The sequence below is a fragment of the Ursus americanus genome, chromosome 13 (genome assembly GCF_024610735.1).
Source record: "Ursus americanus isolate L20-20 chromosome 13, mUrsAme1.1.p, whole genome shotgun sequence".
NCBI classification, from domain to species: domain Eukaryota; kingdom Metazoa; phylum Chordata; class Mammalia; order Carnivora; family Ursidae; genus Ursus; species Ursus americanus.
In genome coordinates, this window is record NC_142139.1 from 68,838,193 (window position 1) to 68,863,115 (window position 24,923).

Here is a 24,923-nt window from a genome sequence, read left to right on the forward strand (position 1 = left end):
TATCTGCCTGAAATCTCCATATTTCTTTGTTTCAAATTGTGCATAAAGCTTTGAATGAAATAAATTCTTCCCTTCTGTGTTACTCAAAAGGTGCGGCCCATTAAATCATTACCATTCACTAATGCATTTAGCACAAATAATTCTGAAGGATCTTTTGGTCACTTGGCTGGCCCTCATGGCTATGACATTCTCACAGGTACTGCCAAGGGGAAGACAAGAATGAGAAATGCAGAGCGTGTATGATGAGGGGCTTACAACAGGCTCCCCATGTGGACACCTGAAGGGGGAGGACACAGACAGCTCAGGGAGGAGAACAGGAAAGGGCACAGCAAGCATGTTTCCTGGGCCTGGCCCTGTGCTGCACTAGGAAATTGGTGCAGCCTTGATTTAAAATGGAAGGAGCTTTTATCTGTTTACTTTCTATTATTTCTTGTTTGGAACTTGGTTTTCTAGTATATTTCACTGCTGTAGTCAAAGTCCAGTACAACCAAGTTGGATAAAAAGGTATCTATATAAGGTAATGCTTATTCTGTGTTCATGGATGCCTATGTGAATATGCTTCTCCCTCTCATTCTCTCTCCCTCTGTCTCTCTTTCTCTCTCTCTCTCTCTCTCTCTCTCTCTCTCTCACACACACACACACACACACACACACACAAAATCATTCCAAGAACACCTGCAGAAGCACATCTGTCTCTGGGCCCCTAGTCTTCCCTCCTCTATTAAGAGCTTGACCCCCTCCAATCTTCTCTTCTTTCTCCCTCTGACCATCTACTTTTTTAAAAAATTGAATTCTAATCATTTAAAGAGAGAATTCAGCCCAGGGAAGCAGAGATTCAACACTTGAAGATCTCTATTTTGTCCAGCAGCTAATCACTAACCAAGTATATAACCTTGGGACTCTCTTCTATCTCTGACCCTTGGTTTTCTCATCTATAAAACGACTATAACATCACCTGTTTCACAGGGTTGTTACAAAGTTCTAATGAAATCAGAAGTATGTTGGGACAACTATATCAAAATAAAAATCTTCTGCACAGCAAAGGAAACTATCAACAAAACTAAAAAGCAACCTACAGAGTGGGAGAAGATATTTGCCAATGACATATCTGATAAAGGATTAGTATCCAAAATATATAAAGAACTTACACAACTCAACACCCCCCCAAAAAAAAAACCACACAAATAGTCCAATTAAAATGGGCAGAAGACATGAACAGACATGTCTCCAAAGAAGATATACAGATGGCCACAGACACGTGAAAAGATGCTCAACATCACTAGTGATTAGGGAAATGCAAACCAAAACCACAATGAGATGTCACCTCACACCTGTCAGAATGGCTAAAATCAACAACATAAGAAACAAGTGTTGGAGAGGATGGAGAAAAAAGGAATCCTCGTGCACTATTGGTGGGAATGCAAACTGGTACATCCACTGTGGAAAACAGTATGTTGATCCCTCAAAAATTTAAAAATTTGGAATAAAAAAATAAAAAAATTTAGTGGTAATTCCACTACTGGGTATTTACCCAAAGAATATGAAAACACTAATTTGAAAAGATATCTGCACCCCTATGTTTATTGCAGCATCGTTTACAATAACCAAAATATGGAGACAACCCAAATGTCCACTGATAGATGAATGGATACAGAAGATGTGGTAGATATACAATGGAGTATTATTGAGCCATAAAAAAGAATGAAATCTTGCCATTTGAAATAACATGGATGAATCTAGAGGGTATAGTGCTAAGCAAAATAAGTCAGTCAGAGAAAGACAAATAACATATGATTTCACTCATATGTGGAAGTTAAGAAATAAAACAAAGGAAAATGAAAAAAGAGAGAAAAACTAAAAAACAAAACTTTAACTATAGAGATCAAACAGAGGGTTACCAAAGGGAAGGTGGGTGAGGGATGGGTGTTAGGTGATAGGGATTAAGGAGTGCACTCATGATGAAGAGCACAGAGTAATATATAGAATTACCGAATCACTATATTGTATACCTGAAATGAATATAACACTGTATGTTAACAACACTGCAATTAAAATTAAAAATAAAAAAGGAAGGAAGGAAGGAAGGAAGGAAGGAAGGAAGGAAGGAAGGAAAAGAAATCAAAAGTATGAAAGTACATGCAAGGTTCTAAATAAATATAAGACAGTATTATTTCTCCCTAGGGTATTACCACCTGAACACCTTTACGATTTTGTGGCATGGAAGTTTAGCCCCGAGCCAGGAGAGGTAAGAATATTTGGAATGAGGGCAGGGGTTTCCTAGACTCCTCATGTAGGCAAGTACCTCCTTTCTGCCTACATAAGACACACACACACACACACACACACACACACACACACACACACACGAGTTTTTAATCCCTAAAACTACTCTAAACTTTCTATTCAGGTCTCAAGGGTGCATTTTTATACCATTCTGGCTGAACCCAGAAGTGGAAAATTCCCAGTAAGTCCTCTCCACAGCTGTCCAATTTCGGGTTTGATAAGCTGAATAGACCTCACCGACCGCTGTTTCTTTTGTTTTGCACCATCTGGTGGACTGTGCCTGGAGGTACAGGGTCCACTCTGGAATTGCCAAGCAGAGTGACAGAATCTTCCTATCATTGCCCCAGGGCACGAGGGGAAGCAAGGATATGGTCCAGGTGACTGCAGGCTAATCAGCATCAGTGAGAAAAGAGGTTCTACAGAAAACAACACAAGAGACCCCAACTCATCTTTCTTGAACATGTAACAACCTACAAGTAGCTGAATTGGCCCCTCCTACCCTTACACCCCAAAAGGCTGGCTGGCAATTCCTTTATAGATGATGGTGCTCACCCTGGTTCTTCTTACCAAAGAATAAGCCTCTTGAAGGTAGGACTACATCTTAACTGTTTTTGCACCTTCTCCTTGCCCTTCCACTCCCTCCTCTACACACACACACACACACACACACACACACACACACACATACATACACACACACCCCAAACTTGACTGAAGACAGGACTCAGTCAGTGCTTATGCTTATACTGGCTTGAACAGACAATCTAAAGAGAATTAGATTTTTAATGAGACTCCCTAGCTATCTGACACTGTGCAACCCTGGAGTGTGTCTTGATTTCCTTTCCTCCCTTTCTACCTCCAATGAAATGGGGACACCAACACCCAGTGAGGGCCTAATGAGGTCACAGATGTACATCTAAGCAATGGGTTTTATTCAGAATCCAATTGGCCTATCAGCAGACACTGAGTGCACGCTCTATGCCAAGCATTGTGCCAAGCATACGCTTAGGGCAAACGGGTAGAAGGGAAAGGGGAAGCAGAGAGTAAGTCCAGTTGGCTCATGCCTTCAAAGAGCTCACAGCCCCCCTGGGGCCCAAAGACATGCTCACAGTATTTAAGAGCAAGCTAATAACTCTGAATAACGAATGGGTTACTCGACCAGAGAAGAGACCAAGGTGGTCACTGAAGAACTCAGGGAGACTCGGTGTACACTCAGCTCTACAGTCACCCCTATAACTCACCTAAAACTCCTGCTGAGTGTAGCACCTTTCAGAGCGGCCTGAGGCTTCCTGATGGGCTTGGTAATGCTGCCTCTAGACAAATCATGTTTCTTCCAGGCCTTTCCCCTGCATGACTGCCGTCTGCTCTCTCTCATCTCTACCTTTTCAAGTCCTATTCATTCCTCAGGCCCTACTTTCAGCCCCATTAGGAAAGTCTTTCCTAATCACCCCAGGCTCACTGACGTCCTCTTCTTCTCTAAATGCATACAATACCTTAAAATCCGCATCACAGGACTAAGCACACGATCATAATCTGGTATTTTCCGACACCTCATAGGTATACGCCTCATGTCCCCCACTAGATTGTCAGTTTGGTAAGGGAGTGGTGAAGTTGTCTCTTCGGCAGCCCCATGGCACCTAGAAGCGTGCTGAACAGGTAGGACGGACTCAGCACACACAGATTCCAGCTCTCTGAGCCTCCAGCAGAGAAGGGAGGCGCCCCCTCCTGGCTGAGGAAGCGGCTGCAGCCAGGCTCCTGGGCAGTGACTCAGGAAGTCAGCCCAGAAGAAGGGGGGAAGAGGAAGCCCTTCCAGCTCTGCTAATGCAAGTGCAGCCCCTGCCAACAGGCCATTAGTCTGACCTTCCTCATGAATACGCCTCCTCTCCTACTCCACGCTGCGTGCTTTCGGGACTTCTTTCCTCCTTCGAGGCACGCGCTGATATCAGTTGAGCTGGTGGTCACCTGGACACCAACAAGGGAGAGGAGACACCACAATTTGATTTGCCTCAGGCTCCAGAGGCTTATCCTGAGAACCAAGGCCTTCGAACAGAGTTCCTGTGGAACTCTCTTACAGGCGCTCTCCCAAAGTATGTTTCACAAAATAGTGGTCTTGCTGGAATTTAAGACAAAAAAGTAGTTTCAAGTCAAATATGTTCAGAAACACTGAGTTAAAGGAATTGAGACAGAATTTTGTGTTTTGCTTCATTTTCCTGCACAAAGTTCCAGAGCTCTTAATGGGCATTATAAGTCTCCAAGAAGAGCCTGGAGCACATCACTCCAAATGTATTTGGCTGGGGAATGGTTTTTCCAAGATTGCTTCCCACAGAACACTTTAGGAAATGCTGTTTAGGACTTTCCTTTCAATCGTCTTGAAAATTCCCCCACAAAGGCTTCAGAGCTACATCCCCCAAGCATTTTCTCTTTTAAAAATTGTGATATACATATTGATACATGCAGATAAAATCAATTTCTCTGAATACCAAGTAAGACATTCGTGACCGAAAATTTGGAGAATGAAGAAATATACAAATAAGAAAATCTAAAACCACAGCAAAGTGAAGAGCGTTCCAGTCCTGCAAGTTTTTTCTATTGAAAATGAGGTAATCCTGCAGACTTTCTGCTACTTGAAGGGGCCTTCCCAGATAAAATCTTGCCTTTTTGTCCCACGGGTCACAGTACAACTTCCTCTCCATTTCGCCTATTGAATCCTGCTGAGCAGAGATCACTTGCCCCCTGCATGGCGACATCGCTGCGCTCTAGTCCTCACCAAAATCAACACCCTCAGAAATAAAAGCAAATATAAAATCTGAATAGGTGCTGTCGACGTGGAGAAATCACCAACGGGCCGGAGGAGAGCTCCAGAGCTCACGATGAGGGTGGTTACACTTCACCAGGCACTTCCAAGTTACCCATTAGTATTTAATGGCGCCAATTTACAGAAGCCAAAAGATTTCCAGTCTGAGGAGACCAAGGGGATAGAGAAGGGGGATCTGAGTTTTGTTTTCATCTTGGGCAGAATAAAGAGACTGGATTACAATATCTAAAGTCAATTCCAATGTGAGTAGTCAATACAGTTACCATTGCTAAATTATTACACCAAAGCTATTATCTTGATAAATGCCTAAGAAAAAGTAGCACCAGTGGTAAAGGAGGCTGAATCTACCATGTATCTCAAGGCAACTAAATTTTCTCTCCTCTCCACCTTCTTATATGCTTTACCCGGATGAAATAGTATTTCCCAGGAAACCATTTAGAGGATAAAACAGTTACCAAAGGACAACACACAAGCCGGCTGGAGAGCCTGTAAAAGGAAAGCACACATAGCTGCCCCACTTTGCTTGGAACAAGCTCCCTGGCCCCCCCCAAACCCCCACCTTGGCCCATGTTCACCACTATGCCAGGCTGCCTCCCACTAGGATTTTCAACTGATCATGCAATGACATTTAGGCCAACTAGGAATAAAAATATTAAATGAGATAATACGTAAGTGCTAAGAAAAATAGAAATTAGTCATTGTTATTTACAGTATACGTTTTTAAGACACTATAATATTCTAAGGCCTGGAAATCAAGCAAAAGAGAAAATACAGAAGTAGTGTTTGGTTCTAGTAACAGGATAACATTAGCCACCAGGCGGTATCTCCCTGCAAAGACCCTGTAGGATGTCACTCTAGAAAGGCAGCAGCCAGTATTATATACTAGCAGTGTTACTATTCGATTCCTTAAAATATCCACCCCCAAGATCAGTCCGCTTTACTTGGCAATGTCTCTTAAATCAGTTATCTTTTCCTCCCTCGTGGTCAGCACATGCAGTGTGATCACTGGAGCTCCAGCCATCTCCTCCAGCCTGTCCAGTGCCATCAAATTAACTGTCTTAATTTGCCACTTTGATCTACGATCAGCTTCCTCCCCCACCTAAAATCTTTCTCAGTCTCCCAGTAGGTATGGAATTAGATCCAAACTTCGGCCTAGCACGTGCTGCTCTCTGCATTCTACTATTCCAGTCTCCCCTCCTACCTTTCACTGCTGGTCATTGGCTGGCCCCAACCAAAACCCAGAAGGCAAGGCAGCCCTTTATGCAGCCCTTTCCTGCAGCCTCCTGTAAAAGGAGAGAGAGTGGACCTGGAAGGGAAAATAGAGAGGAGACAACACAGCCACTAATGTAAGTTTTTACATGTAGAAAATTGCACCCAATAGCACCTGAAAAAAAAAGGGGGGGTTAATATTGTTATAGTCTTGGTGCCGGCCTTTCTAAAACAGCGGAGCTTGGGCTAGACCCCAGGCAGTTTGTCTCCAGACCCCACGTTTTCTATATGTGTGTGTGTGTGTGTGTGTGTGTAAATATATACAAATTAAAGCAAAGAATTTTAAAAGGTGACAAAAATCAATAAGCACATTGTTAAACTCCAGAAACTATTTAATCTTAGTAAGAAAGAAATTTAAATGCATGTGACACTATTTTGATCCATCAAATTGGCAAAGTTTTAAAATAATCTATCACCCTACTGGTGTCCCAGGTATGATTCAATGGGCAGAGGTGTACGTTGATACGACTTTCTTAGAGTCAGTCGGGCAACAAGTATCAAAACCCTTAGACTTTGACCCTAAAGAATAAATCATGAATGTGCACAAAGGCTTAGCAACAGCAACGTTTAGGGCAGAAGACTTTAAAATAACAAAATGTTGGATATAAATTAATATCCCTAAAGAAGAATTTAGTTAAATAAACTACGATACACCTGTATAACAAGATACCGCGCAACCATGAAATGTGACATTCTAGAAGATTGTTATGATGAGGAAAGATATTCAAATATACGGTTGAAAGAAAAAGAAACTAAAAAAAAATATTGTGAAGGGCGCAATACTACTTATGTTTAAATATGCATTTAAAAAGGCTAAAAAATAACATAAAAAGTTATCAGTGGATCTTTGGGTGACAATATTCAAGTGGCTTTTATGTACTTCTTTGTGGCTTATCTATACTTTTTAAATCTTCTGCATGAAATATTTTTGTAATAAGAAAAGCATAATAAAAACATTGTGAATTAATTGAAAATCACTTCTCTTCTATGCTGAGTGATTTTGTACCTGCTTCTGGGCTGTGAAATGATGCCATCCAGACTGCGTGCTGTATGATTCCGGTAGGCACATTCTCTGGGAAGTTGGGACTGATTTCCAAATAAAATATAAAAATAATAATCTGTTATATTTCAAAATAATTTTTCCAAGGACAGGAAAGGGACAACACGCGGCAGAAGTGACTTTATCGTATCAAAAACTGGCAGCGTGAGGCCAAGGGCACTGACCTCTTCATTCACCTTTCTGGGCTGCAACTTTTAGACCAAGCTGCTTTGTACCACGACTTCCAATGCCTACAAAACCCTTTGTGAAACTAAACCACAGAAAGAAAGAACCCTTGTCTAGCAGCTAAAGGCAATCTGCCAATTTATTTCCATCCTTCATCTAATTGTCAGTTGGCCAGCTAAGTGAAAAAGGTAACCAGAGACGGGGGAGAAGGCTACTTACTGATAACAATGATAGATAAGTAAATAAAACATTCATAAGTCAGTTCTCTATGTCTCAGACCCATTTTTTGTGCCTCTCTCGGCGGTAGCTAAAGAATCAACGTTGCATGAAAAAAAATGGACAATGGGACAAAATAATGACACGGGACGCAGATATGCATATGGTAAAACATGGAATAGGACATGAGGAGAAAACACCTGGAGGAGGGTTGCTCCTTGGCTAGACCTGAGTCTTCCAGTCCTTCTAGAAGAAACATTGTCTACTGCTCTTTGGAAATAGCTCCTGGGTGAAGCTGACCACCCTTGGGTGCAGGATCCTCACATGGGTGTCCCTACTGTGACGTACAGGGGCGAATCAATGTGTATTGGCTTTACTTATGCATTCAGTCCCCTAGTTCATAGGTCGTAGGCACATGGCATACCTATGTGAAATAGATACCTCTCCAAAATGTGAGAAAAGATCATTTGAGGCTAAGAAAATGATTTCTTCTTTTTGATATTCAAGTGCCATATGCTCCAGTAGAGGTCAGTCTCTCACAATTGATTCAAGGACATGAAGAAGCCCCTCCCTCCCGACCTTATCACCCTCAAAATCTTCCCCTTTTAGTTGATGGTACAGTGGAAAGAATCCCACAGATTAAAGTCATTACATGATAACTGAGGGCAAGTTATCTAACCTTTCTAAACTTCAGAGTCTTTATCTATAAAATGGAGAAGCAGATAAGGGGAGTGTTTTATAAGTAAAGTTATGTGACAGGATCCAGCACAATATTGGGCACAAAATGCCAGTGAATGTAGTTTCCTTGCCTTTTTCTTTCTTTCTTTCTTAAAAATCTCTCCATTCCGTCTTCAGAGATAAGACAAATACTTCTGCGAAAGGTCCCGATTGGCTTGAATTCACACTGAGTTATCAATCACCAATCTAGATCCTTTCTTGATGATCGATTCTAAAAGGAAGAGAGAACTGGGTGCCGGCAGGAGACAGAAGACAGGACGGAACTATGGAGGGGCTAGAATGACCTAGAAAGAAAACATTATGCTGAAAGCTAAGGCAACAACGTCACCTACTATTAGCTCTCGGAACACCAAACTCAGGAGAAAAGACTTAAGTTTTTAGGAACTAGACACACGTGCTGAAGTCTAGTGATTTTATAAAATATCCTTAAGGTCAAAATCACAAAAGATATTAGAGGACAGGCCTTGGAAGCCCTGGGCCCTTGGCTCTGACCACCCCCTCCACGTCCTGCAGGAGCTAAGAGTACACTCACTAAAAACATGGGCTCATGGTTTTAATCTCCATCCTGCCATGGGAGCTGCAAGACCAGAGACAAGTTGCCCAATCGCACCAGGCCTCATTTCTCTCCTCAGCAAAATGGGGATAACAATGACTTACTCATGAATTACCGAACAGATAAATAAGGTAATAAATGTAGAACACTTAGCATGATGTCTGGCAGTTAAGGTCCTCAAAAAAATGAGAATGTCTATCAATAATCTGTGCAGTTCTAGAAAGGCACCTCCACCCTGGACATCTGTTTCCTCATCTCTAGAAGGAGGAGCAAGGAGTCGAGAGAGAACTTCTAGGGTCCTTCCAGAACAAAAAACTCGTGTGATTCCCTTGTGGAGGCCCAGCCCCTGTCCAGTCAGCTCTGTCATGAAGCCGGGCAGCTTGAACCCGGGACATGGCGCGCAGGCCACAGCCTGAGCTCTGACAGCTGCTTCCATTGTGCAAAGCAATAGGACAATGTGGCAAAAGAATCCGTGAGAGAAAAAGATTCAATCCAGGCCAATTTGAAGGAAAGACTTTGTCAAGATCATTTTAAAATCGAAACGTGACTTCCTCTTTTTTTTTTGTTTAAGGTCAAGCAGTGAGAAGGGATACCAAGCTGAGCTTAGTCTCCGGAGGCTTTTGCAGGATCACATGTCTCTTCAGAAATGCCATTTTAACTGATGTAAGTGTGAAGGAGTTAGAACCCCAGGGATTAAATTTCTGCTGAAATACACATGTTTCTTGGGGGGAAAAAATGAGCTCTTGACCCAGGGAATGCAAAGCCTTTTGGAAAACTCTTCTAAGCCTGATATGGAGGGTATCAGATGCCGCTGGCCTTTCAGGGCTCCCCCCCCCCGTGTTGTAGGTTAGCATGAGATCACACCTGGCCGTGCTGGCCTCGGGGCCGGGGATGGGGGGAGGGACACCTGTCTTAGCTTGTCTCACATATACACACACACATTCTTAGGCCTGGGAACTTTTTTCCCCCACAAAGACATGTTTTATGACTACACTTGTATTTTTATGACAAAACAATCCCACATTCGTCTGAAAGGAAGTGGGGTCTGAGTAGCCTGGGAGACTGGACACCTGGCCTCTGCCAGGCCAGCCCTGCCACACAGCTCCGCTCACCTACGAGGGTAAGTGCTGCTGGGGGGCAAGACTTCTCCTCTGCAAGCAGGTCTGAGCGAGCGCCCCACCAGCCAGACTTCTTGTGAGAGAGTCAGCTATCGTTAGTCACAAAGAGTATTTGACTCTCACCCCCATCCCCAGGCAATCACATGATTTGTTGTCACTGTGCACGAGTTGGCATTTCCAAGAATTGTATGTAAATGGAGTCCTACAGTATGAATTCTTTTTTGGGGGGTCTGGCTTTTTGCCTTCAGTATGATAATTCTGAGATTTATTCACCCTGTGTGTACCAACAGTCTGCTCATTTTGTTGCAGGGTAAAACTCCATTGTATGGGTATAGCACAACGTGCTTGTCCATTCACCGGGACATAGATGGATATTTTGGTCGCTTCCAGTTTGGGTCTATTACAAATAAAGCTGCTGTGAATATCTGTGTACAAAATAAAAAGAGTGTTTGACTTGCACCAAGAAACTTGCAAGTCCCGCATGCTATCTTACCTCTCTTGGCCTCGATGTCTTCAGCTACCAAAAAGGGGCAACACATACTCCTCCCCAACAGTCGTGAAAATTAAGTGGCATAAAGCATGTGAAGATGTTTTATAAAGTATAAGAACCCTCTACGTGCAATGTTAATATTCCCATCAGTACATATTCATTCATAATCCAGTAGCTCCTGGTGGAGGGTAATGGGAGGATCTCTGTTGTGTGTATGAGTGTGAGTGTGCGTGCAAGTGTGTGTGTACAAGAAGACACTGCACAGAGCAGGGCAAGATGAGCAAGCGTGATTCAGTGCCCCTATCCCCACATTACCCACTGTTTACATGGGGCAAAATTGGTGAGCACGTAAAAAGATGAATAAATGACCCTAGAGAGCAAGGTGCAAAGACGGCCCCCAGAAGCACAGGGATCTGCACCCTGGACAGTTAGAACCAGAAAGCAAGATGGAAGCACACCCTGAAGTAGTTAGGGGGCCTTCCTGGAGGTGGAAGGTCATCCGGTCCTTAAAGCAAGGCAGGGACTTACACGGAGAGTAACTCATACCTGCCCAAGCATCTGCCACAGCCTGCTGTGCTGAGTAGGTGACGAAAGGGGAGCCCGAAGGGTGGCCCTGAAGAGCTTATGGCATAAATCCTTCTCACTGCAACAGGGTCCGTACTTAGCAACCTTCCCATGCTCTTTTCTGATCCAAAAAGGCCTGTGTCTTGTTGCTCTGCCTGATGATTTTCCGTCCTGACCGGACATACAGGCAGTCGGAAAGAGATGAGCTCTCACTGCTCCGGGCTTGAGGGGCAAGGATGCACTGCCGTCTAGCCGCAGGAGCCTCCAGAGGCCGGAGTGAGGGTCGGGGAGGGGGGGGGGGGAAGAAAAGAGCAGGTTGGAGATCTGTGAGAAACAGAGAGACTCTCCCAGCCTGCCAGGCCAATTGCTGGCCATCTCCTCCTCACACAGAAGACGGGAGATGTCTTCTCTCAACAAAGAAGCTCCGGAGACAGGAATCCCAGGCAGAGCTCCAGGCAGGAGCCAGGTGCTGCCCAGACCACTGGTACCCTCGGTGAAAGTCTGCTTGGCAAGCGGTGGGCACCACACCCCCACCTCACCCTCGTTAACTCCCAGAAAGTGGCAGCCAGGCTTACAGCCCGGAACTAAAAAGCTCCTCTCTGAGGAACCTGAAAGGCCCAAGGAGGGGGAGGACCAAAAATACCTATAGATGTGGATGTTTTATAACCAAAGAATTATCCAGATTCTTATTTGGCTATCCTCTAGAAAGACCCAGCAATCAAAGAGCCGAGCTCATACACGGCTCTTCCATTCGGCCTTTGAGTACTTCACCCTTCCTAAGACGGCCAACGGGTACCTGAGACTGGAGGAAAGCCTACCACACAACTGCAGACAAAGAAAGACAATAAATGTAGTAGAAGAAAACATTTTAAAACATATTAAATAAAACATAAGAGGTACAAGTAAGAATGATACAAGACCAAGGCCTCTGAAATAAATCGAGTACTCTTTGTTGCAGAATAGAGTACCTTTTAAGAAAGAAGACCAAAAAGAGAGAGAGAGAGAGAGAGAGACAATTCCTGGAAATTTAAAAATATGCTGGCAGAAATTTAAAAACTTGAAACAGAACAAAAAGTTGAGAAAATCCCCCCATAGAAAGCATCACAAGAAGAAAACGTGTTAAGAAACACAAGGCAAGACCAGAAGAACATTAGACGTCAATCCAAGAGGTAAATGAGACAGACGGCAGGAATTCTAGAAAGATACAGAAAATGGAAGAGTTCAAATTCAGAAGTTGTCCTAAAACTGAACGGTTTTCAGATCTAAAGGACCTGACCGTGCCACACTCCATCACTGAGAGAAAAATCCACCCCCGGTTCTTCCTGTGAAATTTTATAATACCAAGCTCACAGAGGAGATTGTAAAACTTCTAGCAACACCAGGAGTTGGAAGACAACTGTGCCAGTTACTAAGCTATTGCCTCTGAGCCCCAGTCCACCCACAGCGGGGACTCTGCCAGCCCCATTTCTCCGTGGCCAGCCGGCTTCCTCTTACAGTGTGTCAATAGGTGGGCTGCAGGGAGATTAGGGTCTGCACAAGGCCCGAGCATGGGCTCGCCCCCATCGCCTTGTAGGCCTGTCCACATCATCTCTGTCACAGCCCTTCCCCTGGCCGTGGGAGCAGATCAATCTCCAGGTTTTGAGTATTTTATTTTTAGAACACTCCAGCACCAACCTCCCGCTACCCTTCAGAGATCCCAGCACTGGCCGGCAACACTTCTTCCTCTGAGATCTGGGGCTTAGCAGCACACGGCTCCTCCTTGGATCGTCTGGGTTCTAAATGTCCTAACCCGTTCTCTTTCTTGCTCTCTCATGCTTCCTACAGTAACTATCTTTGTGCTACCTCAGTGTCCGCTTCTCGCTTTGTCAGCAGGCAACACCTGGATTTTGGCCCGGCAATATTGGTTGTAGGCTTTTCATCTCCCAAGCTTTGGGAGAATCCATGTCTTCTGTTGGTCACACCACGAAGTCATGGTCATGTGTTACAGCAGCCCCAGGAAACAAACACAGGGGGTGCAACGTGTAATAACAGAGGTGAACTAGGGATAAACCCACACTTTCTAGAGTTGGAAGATTTAGTCTAAAATGGAAGACTTTAGTCTAAAATGGAAAAAATCAGAAATAGATTTAGTCTAAAATGGAAAAATCAGAAACTGTAATAATTGCAGAGGTGACCTTCAGAAGACGGAGTTACTAAACCTGATCTAGAGACTGGTCATGAGAGGCGGAGAGAGGGGTTATTTGTTAGAAGACTTATAGTACTATCTGGCTTTGTAAACTACATGAAATTTAAACTGTATTAACTTACTGAAAAAAGAAAACTTAAGGAGAGGAAACTTGATCAATTCATCCCATTTTCAAGAAGTATTTTGTCAACCCCTCTTTCTGGACAGAGCAGAGAGAAATACTGTGAGGAAAGTAAAAATCAGGGAGTGGAAGAGATAGAAAGCCATTTACCATGGCTCATTCGATGAACCAAGCTCTGCAGAAGGCACCACACAGACTATCGCCTCTACTCTTCACAATGACCTGTGAGACAGGTATGAATTGAGAGATAAAGACACTGAGTCTCCAGGAAATGAAGTAACTTTCCCCAAGAGCACTCTGCTGGGTCTGTCTGCCCCAGGGCCTTTGCTCTGCTCTCTACCTATCTACACTGTGCAGACAGAACAGATCTCTTGGTAAAGAACTCAAGGGAGGAGGAGCCTCTTTCTGCCTAACGGAACATAAAAGGTTTCATGGAAGTTGTGGCTGAGTCTCATAAATACTGAGAGAATATCAGTTTCTTGAGTTTTCATTACTTGGGTCCATAGGAGTCTCTTAAATACTAAAGATCAATGTGTCGGGCGAACATTTTTTTCCTCATCTCCATTTTGCAAAAGAGAAAGTTAAGGCTTTGTGCAATCAAGTTATCCAGGTGATAAAAGCAGTTCTTGAACTCAGGTCTTCGATTACCACATCCTCTGCTCCTTCCATCTCACTGGCACTTAATCAACACTTGCTGAATTGAACTGCACTGAAAATAACCTTGCAGCAATCCCTGCTCTATATGGTTCCGGGGCGGGAGCCTAGGACAGCGCAGAAGACAATAGGTAGAAAGTAAAGTAGGGTTCCAGAGAATTCAGAGTCAAATGAGGAAGGCTGGCTATATTGCCACTGCCTCTCACTTACCCGAGTCCTTACAAAATCAAGAGCTACAAACTGACAAAAAAAAAAAAAAAAAAAAAGAAGGCATTTCAAGGCAAGCAAAGTCCAGCTGGGAGCAAGACAGTCTGGCTATAAGCATTGAACCAAAGCCAAAAGAGAATAGAAAAAGTCCCCATCAGACAATCCACCCATTTAAACTTGAGCTGCCAAGCCAGAGCTCCTTCTCTCTCTCCCATTCCAATTAACAGCTATGCTCCCAGCAACCGACATGCTGAATCACCCTCCAGAGCCACGGCTGACGGCTGAGAAAGCTTTGTGCTCATCTCATCCTCTAATAGCCTGGAGCTGCATTGGTGTCACAGTAGCAAATTCGCTCCCAAATTGGAACTTTATTATTTTACTGTACAAAAGTCAGCAGGGTTCTTGAAGGAACTGCAAACCATCTGTTAACCCTTTCCAATCTCACCTCCCAGAGCTGCCATCAGAAAATACAGCTTCACGTCAAAGAAGTACCTTTTGATCACACGTCCTGAAGCCCTCAGTACCAACGTGAGCGTATATTCAGAGTGGATCCGTTGCGCAGCTGGTAGGATGTCGGGTGCAGCCAAACCCCGTCTAGAACGCCAGCTCTACCACTCACTAGCTGGCTAACCTTGGACAAATCTCCGCATCTCTCTGAGTCTAGTTTATCACTTGTAAAGCAGTCGAAGCACACTTCTCCCTGTGAAGACTTAAGGACACCACGTAGGTGGCCTACCGAGCGCTCTGACCCTCCCAGAGGAGGCACCCCCTGGATACCTGCTTTCTTTCCTCCTTGGCTCACTTTCCCATTCAGATTAAGCATTGCATTTCCTTTTGACTTTGTGCAAATTTTGCCTGAAAAAGGAAGAAGAGAAATTTGTTAACTCCCAGACGTAAATGACCCCACCGCTCAGCTCCTCTCCTTGATCAGGATACCATCGTGAGAAGGTTAGATGAACTTGAGAATACCTGCCAAAATATGTGTGCCATTTTAATGACACTCAGGTGTTAGAACCTGTGGAGGAGAAATGCAGCAAAAGAGAGGAAAATTCAGACAAAGGATCTGGAAAAGGATACATACAAGCTTTATCATCTTCAAAATTTTGCATACAACTAGTTGTAACAACCCTGGGGCAGGTAGTTAAAAGACGAGTCATTCAACAGAGACATGGACTGTTTGATTTTGAAAATGAATAGTTGTTTGTTGACTGAACATAGCATGATGCAGCAAGGAAACCAAATCCCCTACCTCATCCAAATGGGAGTTTGTGACGTGGGACACGGGGCAGGGCGAGGGGGGTGGGGTGGGGTGGCAGGGACAATCAGCGACTTACTGCCGCGTGAGGCTGTGGGGCAGAGTGGGAGAGAAAGGAGCTTTTCCTTTTCCTACTCAACCAGGAAAATGTCTTCTTTCTACCCAAAGTAAGAAGAATAAAAGAATTCTCCTGCTGAGATGCCTAGAATGCAACGCAACATAGAAAGAAGTCTCTCCTGGGTGTAGGCACCCACAGCAGGTGCTTGGCAGAGATTAGAGAAGGAATGAGCCGCCCTGAGCCTGGCATTGCACAGAGCAGTGTGGCTGCCTTAGAGTGGCCGCAGGGTCTACAAGTACTGTTGGCATTATTAGTGTTAAGAGCTAACATTTATTGGGGCACCTGGGTGGCTCAGTCAGTTAAGCATCCGTCTTCGGCTCGGGTCATGATCCCAGAGTCCTGGGATCGAGTTCCACATTGGGCTTCCTGCTCAGCAGGGAGCCTCCTTCTCCATATCCCGTCTTCTCTCATGCTCTCTCTCTCTCTCTGATAAATAAAATCTTTAAAAAAGAGAGAGAGCTAACATTTATTGATATTATATTGAAGATGAACATGGGGCTGTCTCATTGAATCCTCACTCCTAGACCATTCTTATGTCCCTTTCAGAAATGAAGAAACTGAATTATCCAGAGAAACACAACCACACAGGATATTTCTAAATTTACAACACAGTACTGTTAGCTACAGGCACTAGGCTATACAGTTGATCTCCAGGACTTACTCGTTGTCTATCACTAAAATTTGTGCCCTTTGATTAATACCTCCCATTCCCCCCTCCCATCCTCTAGCCCCTGGAAGCCAACATTCTAGATTATATGTTAATGTTGGTTGGAAAACTCAAACTTCTGGGGAGCTTCCCAGGTGAAATGTGAAACCGCCCATACACAAAGGACAAGGAGAGACCAGAGACAGAGGCAGGCCACCTCAGATCTGTAGGTGGCAAGTTTAATAAGCAAGGGAACTCACATACAAGGCTTGTCTTAGGCGGCTACAAGACGAGTAGATTTCCTTACCCCCCACCAGAATCTTAAATGTTTGTATAGAGGCCTTAACTGGGTCAATACCACTTTATACTCTCAAGGCTGCATCCTTGAAACAGCTGCCACTGTGGGAACAGTGGGCAAAGTGTACATTCCAAGGACTGGGGAGGTGGTGAGGAGCCTCCCATTGTCCGGTTCTACCTCAAGGGTCAACAAGTGGTCATGTCCTCTCAATGACTTCATCCAACAGTTAAGTGTTCTTATCACAAAAAAATAAATGGATGATAATAATAGTAAAGTAGGCAGCAAGAAACGTTTGGAAGTAGTGGATATGTTTATAGGATACACTGTGGTGATCGTTTCATGGATATATACTCACCTCAAAACTCATTAAGTAGTGTACATTAAATATGTTTAGTTTTTTGTATGTCAAGTTAGAACATGTCCAAGGTCATGGAGTTTGTATACGATAGAGCCCAAAATTCAGAGTCAGATTGTCTGATTTCAAAGCTGCAATTTAAATTATTTTTGCACTTAAATTCTGAATTTAGAACATTTGCATATCAAGAGGTGATTTGAATAAAAATTCTAATTTGGGGTGCCTGGGTGGCTCAGTCGATTAAGCATCTGCCTTCGGCTCAGGTCATAATCCCTGGGTCCTGGGATGGAGCCCCGCATCAGGCTCCCTGCTCACCAGGAAGTCTGCTTCTCCCTCTGCCCCTCCCCCATGCTCTCTCTCTCTGTCAAATAAAAAATAAAATCTTTTTTTTAAATTCTTATTTAAAGCAACAAATATCCCCAGGTAAACCTAGGACCCAGACTATCATAGGCTCCAGAAAAGGAAAAGAGAATGTTCTAGAAGCAAAGAAAAAAAAAAGAGAATACATATAAAACCAGGATAAAGCCTTTTTTTTGGGGGGGGGGGTCACACTTAAAGAAGTTTCTTCATTTTCATGCAGAACATTATTTGTGGTCATATCTACATCTCTTTATGCTGTGTTAGATAACTATGTATGTAATGTAGGTCCAGTCTGTCTCAATAAATTTTTTTATAATGTCATAATATAGCCATAAGTTAAAAAATAAAAAGCATTCAGGTGTCACTAAGGAAATTATTATCAAACAATATCAAATACTGTTAAAGAAGCAACGTACCTCACCAAGAATTCTGTCCAGATGGCACTGCACTAAGACTGCAGGCCAGATGAACCTCATCCCTTTTCCTACTGGGTGGCAGCTAATCACAAAAACACATTCCGTTAATTACCCATTTTTAAATTACTTGCAGGACACATTATATCTCTACCCTCACAAAACACCAGGTTGCTTTGGGCCATGTTCCCAATCAGATGTGATTGGAGGGGTGAGGGTATATGGGACAAAATATGACTATTGCCCCTCAGGCCTGGGATGAATCAGCATCTTTTAGAATGGAGTGCCTGGTGGATAAGCATTACAAAATATGGCTAGAAAACATAAGATTCATGTTTCTGCCCAGCTAGAATCCCCATGAAGAGATTCTTCCTTCCAAAGACAGTGAAACAAAAGGAATGGGGAAGAACACAAATACACACCCCAATACAGAGCACAGAGAATTCAATGTAGAGTGTGTCAGAGAAAAAGGTAAAGGAGTTGTCCCACAGTAATGAAGAAGCGAGCCCAGGTGTACGGAGAGTGTTCTTGAAGGAGTCAATTTAAAAGACTTAGTAGTGAAAGTAAAACTTGATTAATTGTGCATATTAGTTTTTGATCATATTCTTCACATTGATGAGGATTATCAAAATCTTGGCAATGCAAGAAGAGAAATTGGATAGAACTAAAAAAATCTGTATTTCAGCCACTTATGGTTAAAAGTTTCCTAATGAAAAGGAATAGAACCCCATTCCCCTCATTGTTAGTGTGTATACAGTATTGTGATGCTTAAGCTACTTGTATACCAGAGTATTTATTGTTCTCATTTCATGGTGTGGCCTGAATCATCTTAATCACATGGCTTCCTTCACAATCCCCCAAATGAAAACACAAGATACAGACCTAGATGTAGCTGTAGATATAGATATAAATGATACAGATCATACAGGTGTCTGACTCACCTTCTGCGGTCAACACTAACGAGGTAAACTAGGAAAGCAGAGCACCTTGTGCTCTACTGACTTTACAAGGCTTTTGGGGTCCCTGTGTGCTCTGAGTTTCACAGGTATGGATAGTATTAAGTCCCATCACCTAACAGAGGTCTAAGGAAGAGGCAGTGAAGTCTGTAACACTTTAACCAACCCCATAGACCTCACAACAACCCTTTCTCTACCCGTCATGATCCACACCAAACACTCAAAAGTTCTCAAAAAAATATATACACACAAGTATACTCTTGGACTTGGATTGTTGAGTAACTCTAGTCTTCTCCATCTAGTGTCATACCCATATTACTCTCACTTATAATCCCCAAACAGCATATCTAAATCACACTGTCCCAGGCTTTAAATTATGTCATGGAAGTCTTAAGGAATCTATTTTTCACCCTATTTGGGCCCTTTTCTAAGCTCATGGACAATCAGAAGGAAAAAAAAAAACTGGAATTCAATCAATGATGATCTTGGAAAGCTCAGTTAAGGGTAAATACCTCTAGATGGACTCCATATAGCTTACTTACTTACTTACTTATTGTAAGCACAGGTCCAACCCAAATTTATACTGCAAAGAGAACAAAGTAATTTATTCATTCATTCCTTTATAAATGTGTTAATAAAAGCGATTTGGATGCCAAATAGGAAAATAATTCAGTCGATATGTACAAAATGCAAAATTTTAGAACCATGTGCCATGGAATACTAGCTCAGAAAAATGTTCTACATGCAATGCAGACTTTTGAAGATTGACAGTGAATATTAATTAGTATAATAAAGGCTCCAGAATGTCATAATAAAATGAAGACTTCTTTTTTTTTTTTTAAAGATTTTATTTATTTATTCGACAGAGATAGAGACAGCCAGCGAGAGAGGGAACACAAGCAGGGGGAGTGGGAGAGGAAGAAGCAGGCTCATAGCAGAAGAGCCTGACGTGGGGCTCGATCCCAGGTCGCCGGGATCACGCCCTGAGCCGAAGGCAGACGCCCAACCGCTGTGCCACCCAGGCGCCCCAAAATGAAGACTTCTTAATTGTGCTTAGCCCAGTGATTCCTAAACTTATTTGACCACAGAACACAATTTATTTGTTTGTTTATTGCATGGTCTCATCCCCCATGACCAGTGTTCTATACAGTTATCTGGGAAATTCTGATATAATGACCAATATTATAGCCATTGAAATACTGATTATAAAGACTATGCCCCAGCATAGATGTATGAGTCAGCTAGGGCCGCTGTAACAAAATACCACAGATGGGACGGCTTCAGTTCTAGAGGTTAGAAGTCCAGTATCAGTCTTGGTTTATAATGAGGCCTCCCTTAATGGCTTGCAGATGGCCTCATTCTCACTATGTTCTCACATGACCATTCCCCTGAACATGCTGGACAGAGAGAGAAAGGTATCTCTTCCTCTTCTAGAAGGATGCCAGTCTTATTGGATCAAGGCTCACCCGTTATAACCTCATTTAACCTTAATTACTTCCTTAAAGGTCTTATCTCCAAGTACAGTCATATTGGGGATTAGGGCTTCAACATACAAATTTGTGGGGAACACAACTACAACTGAGTTTATATTGAGATGACTTTTGAAAATTTTCTAAAGATGGGGATGCTGATTGCCATGAAAGAGGGTTAGAGCTTTCAGTCCCACCCTCTAACTTCCAGGCAGAGGAAAGGGCCTGGAGATTGAAACAATCACCAAAAACCAACACTTTAATCAATCATGCCTTTATAATGAAGCCTCCATAAAACCCCAAAAGGAGGGGTTCAGAGCTTCCAGGTTGCTGAACCAGAACTCTTCCATGTGCCACTGAGTTGGGTCCCCACACTCTGTGGGGACAGAAGCGCCTTTGTTTGTGACCTAGCTTATGTATTTCTTCATTCAGCTGTTGATTCATATCCTTTAATATCCTTTGTAATAAACCAATTATCTAGTGAGTAAACTGGTCTCCTGAGCTCTGTGAGCCACTCTAGCAAATCAGTCAAACCCAAGGAGGGGTTTGTGGGGAGCTCTGATTTATACCCAGCCTATTAGATGCATAAGTAAAACCTGGACTTGTGGTTGGAATCTGAAGCAGAGGGCAGTCTTGTGGGACTGAGCCCTCAATTTGTAGAATCTGATGCTATCTCCAGGAAGATAGTGTCAGAATTGAGCTGAATGGTAGGACAGCCAGGTGTCTGAGACTTTCTTGGTGGTATAAGGAAAAAAACAACACATCAAAATTGTAACCAGAATTTTACTATGTTATCAGTTACATTAACTACCTTATGCAGTTATATGAAAAACAGAGAGAAAAGGAAGAAGGAAGGTAATACAATGAATATAATGAAAAAGGGGAAATTATAGAGTAAGTTGGCTTGGTATTTTTCTCCTTTTATAATAGAAAGAAATAAAATATCATTTATATCTTTAAAGTATTCTTAAATGATTTCTTTTCTACGGTATACTATACAGGGTGGCAGTTGGTGGTAGATTGTGCGGCTTTTACCCATTAAGACAGCCGTCCAGTTTAACAAATGCAGCTGCAGCACACTTATCTACAAGGCACACGTCTGCATGGCCTAAGGGAAGAGACAGGAAACCCTGCAAGTCTCACAAGCCAGCACTGACCTGAGCAGAGCCAGTTCTCTTCCTTCCACTCCGATTTGATAATAGGCCAGTCACTTACCTGTCCCTGGAAAAAGTCCATCCCATGGAAATAAATGGAGAGTTTTTACTACCAAATGTTCTGATCTTCTATTGGAAGAAAACTACATAAACTTTCTTCCTATTTTCTTAATCTCAACCATAAACTAAGAATTACAGGTATAAGGAATTGTCGGATTTTTCAGGGTGTCCCTTTGTAATTACAAAAACTTGTTGCCATAAGCCTAAGAAATAAAACAGAAACTGAAGAATTCATCAAATGCAAATTACAATGCAAAGCTCATCCTTCCTTCTGTTCCCAATGTCTCCCTAGAATAAACCTAAACAAAAGGCGTGAAAACCAAGTGCAATTTTAGAGCCAAGGTTGATTTGCATGTGAGAAGGACACATATGCAAAATCCAGCTAACTTCAAGAGTCCATTCAAATACAAAAGTCAAAGTGTAAATCTTTATCCCTGCAATGATGTGGATGGAGCTAGAGTGTATTATGCTAAGTGAAATAAGTCAGTCAGAGAAAGACAAATACCATATGATCTCACTCATATGTGGAATTTAGGAAAGAAAACAGATGAACATATGGGAAGGGGGAAAAGAAAAAAAGGAGAGAGGGAAACAAGCCATAAGAGACTCTTAATGATAGAGAACAAACTGAGGGTTGATAGAGGGAGCTGGGTGGGGGATGGGCTAGATGGGTGATGGGTATTTAAGAGGGCACTTGTGATGAGCACTGGGTTTTGTATGTAAGTGATGAATCACCGAATTCTACTCCAGAAAATAATATTGCACTGTACATTAGCTAAGTAATTTTTTTTAAAAAAAGTGTAACTCTTTAACGTCTGAAATCTGAAAAGACAGGCAAATTCAGACTCATGGCCAAGATCTGCCTACCCGGAGCAGAAGCTGCTGGAGCCATAAACTTGTAAGAACACTTACATGGTAATTTCGATGTCTTGTTCAAGGCTGAGTGTGCACTATCTTGAGAGTGAGAAACTCTTGGGAATGTAACTTTAGAGAGACCATATACTTTTGTGGGTTTGACCTCTAGGGATTCCACTACGTTCTTACTGTGAAGAGCCAAGAAAGATCCCCTCCGGGCTCCAACAGGAGGAGAGGAAAAGTAACCATTATGAAATACACCCTGACCAATCTTCATAACAAAGACCTACTCACAGGAGGAAATACTTTTTCATAGCTATATCCCACCTGGGTGAATGGCATTTCTCATACCTAACCACTGCCTCACTTTCCTGTGTCACCTAAGGAGTGAGGAAAAAAAAAAAAGGCTAAGAAACACTAGTGAAGGTCACAGCCCAGAAATACAGGTCCAATAAGAGACTGAAATTTAATCATAAGATTATAGAATGCTTCTCCTCCCCCATATCTTACCTCACCAGTAGGACGCTATTAGAATAACAATGGGATATAGCTGTACGAACCTTGAGATGGAGACTATCTGAGGAGGAGCTCTTAGGGACGCCCACTGACAACAGGGGAGACAAAAATAAGGACATTAGAGGAGCTTAAAGCCTCCAGAACCTACGGCTACAGTAACGTTATATACAGCCCAACTCTTGGTGAAATTAACACAGAATATCACACTAACAGCCAATTTACCTCAGCTTCTATTACCCAATACATCATGTCCAGATTTCAACAAAATAATTAGAAGTCATGCTAAGCAGCAAGAAAAACAGTCTGAAGAGACAAAATAAGCATCAGAATTAAACTCAGATGTGACATCAATCTTGGATTTACCAGGCAGGGAGTTTAAAACAACTATGATTAATACGTTAAGGACTCCAATGAAAAAAATTAAAAAAAAAAAGTACAAGAACAGATGGATAATATAAACAGAGAGATGGAAACTCTAAAGTATCTAAAGAAAAATGCTAGAAATCAAAAATAACTGTAACAGAAATGAAGAATGCCTTCAGTGGACTCATTGGTAGTTGGACATGGCCAAGGAAAGAATCTATGAACCTGAAGGTAGGTCAGATAGAAACTTTCCAAACTTTCTCTTTAACCAAGAGAAAAAAAGAATTAAAAACATAAAACCAGAACATCCTAAAACTGTGGGATAATATCAAATGTGTAATATACAGATAATTAGAATACCAGAGGGAGAAAATGGACTGGAGCAGAAGAAATATTTGAAATAATACTGGCTAAAAGTTTTCCAAAATTAATGATATATATCAAACTGTGGCTTCAGGAAGCTCAAAAAACATCAAGCAGGATAAATATCAATAATATCTGTACCTGGGCGTAGTATATTCAAACTGCAGGAAACTAAAGACAAACCAAAATCTTTAAAGAAGTACAGTGAAGATGAGCACCTTACCTATAAAGTAACAAGGATAGGAATTACAATGGAATTTCATCACAAACCACGCAAGCAAGAAGGTGGGTAAAATACCTAAGTGTTCAAAGAGAAATCCCACCAACCTAACATTCTATATTCAGGAAAATTATCCTTTAAATGTGAAGGAGAAATAAAGACTTTCTCAAATAAAAACTGAAGAAATTTATTGCTAGCAGCCCAGCACTGCAAGAAGTATTAAAGGAAGTTCTCCACATCATTTGTCATGGAGGAAATGTAAATTAAAGCAACAATAAGATATCACCACACACCTATTAGAATGACCAGAACCCAAACACTGACATCGAATACCGGCTAGGATACGTGGCAACACAAATGTGTGGGAATGCAAAATAGTACAAGCCACGTAGGAAGGCGGTTTGGCAGTTTCTTATCAAACTGAACATACTCTTACCATATGATCCAGCAATCACACTCCTTGATATTTATCCAAAGATGCTCGAGAGTTATGGACATACAAAACCTTGTGCACAAATGCTTATAGCAACTTTATTCATGTTTGCCAAAACTTGGAAGCAACCAACACGTCCTCCAGGGCGTGAATGGATAAATAAACTGTGGCACATCCAGACAATGGAGTATTATTAAGCGCTAAAAAGAAATGAACTATTATTTGAAATGAACTATCAGGTGAAAGACATGGAGAAACTTTAAATGCACATTTCTAAGCGAAAGAATCCCATCTGAAAAGGTTACACACTATATGATTCCAACTATATGACATTCTGGGAAAAGCAAAACTATGGAGACAGTAAAAAGATCAGTGGGTGCCAGAGACTAGATGCAGGGGGAAGGATCAACAGAGCACAGAGGATTTTCAAGGCAGTGAAACTATCCTGTATGATACTGTAATAATGGACACATAGCATTATTCATTTGTCCAAACACACAAAATGTCCAGCACCAACAGTAAACCCTAGTAATGTAAACTATGGACCTGGAGTGATAATGGTGTGTCACTGTGGGTTCATCAGTTCCCACAAATGTGCCCCTCTGGTGGGGGTGTTGACGGTGGGGGAGGCTGTGCAGGTGTGGGGGTGAC